The sequence below is a fragment of the Branchiostoma floridae genome, chromosome 16 (genome assembly GCF_000003815.2).
Source record: "Branchiostoma floridae strain S238N-H82 chromosome 16, Bfl_VNyyK, whole genome shotgun sequence".
Classification (NCBI taxonomy): domain Eukaryota; kingdom Metazoa; phylum Chordata; class Leptocardii; order Amphioxiformes; family Branchiostomatidae; genus Branchiostoma; species Branchiostoma floridae.
In genome coordinates, this window is record NC_049994.1 from 1,224,591 (window position 1) to 1,225,145 (window position 555).

Here is a 555-nt window from a genome sequence, read left to right on the forward strand (position 1 = left end):
ATAAAGATATTTATTGTTAGGACAGCGGTCTTTGTCAAAATGACACAGTTCAGTAATTTTACCGTTCCAATTTCTGTATAGGAACTCTTACAGCAAAAGTCGTCACTGCAGAATCAGTGAACAGTTATGACACACGGTTGGACCTGTGCTGGGGGAAGAAGGAGTGCTGTGTGTGACAGGAGGGTGACACGACAGGCAGCAAAGCCTAATTCACCTAGGAATCCTGCAAGGTATCCCCACAAGGTAAATATTGATAAGTAGTAGTATCAGCGGTTCTAATTGTGTATCACAACCAATGGACAGTCGTTGAGCCTTTGCTGGTTGTTGCAACGGTGGTGAATCAGCTGATGAATGTCTGTTTTTTTTTACCAAAATCACAGTAAAATTCATGTCTGGACGCACTAAGGGAGGAGCTGGATAAGGCAGGTGCCAGGCAGCTTGTTAATTTCACTTCCTTGCAGTGGGAAGTTGCCGGGAAGGAGACATCTTCCAGAATCAACTACAGCTGCAATGGTGGGACTGATCCCGGTGAGAGGTTGTCTAATACCAAGTACG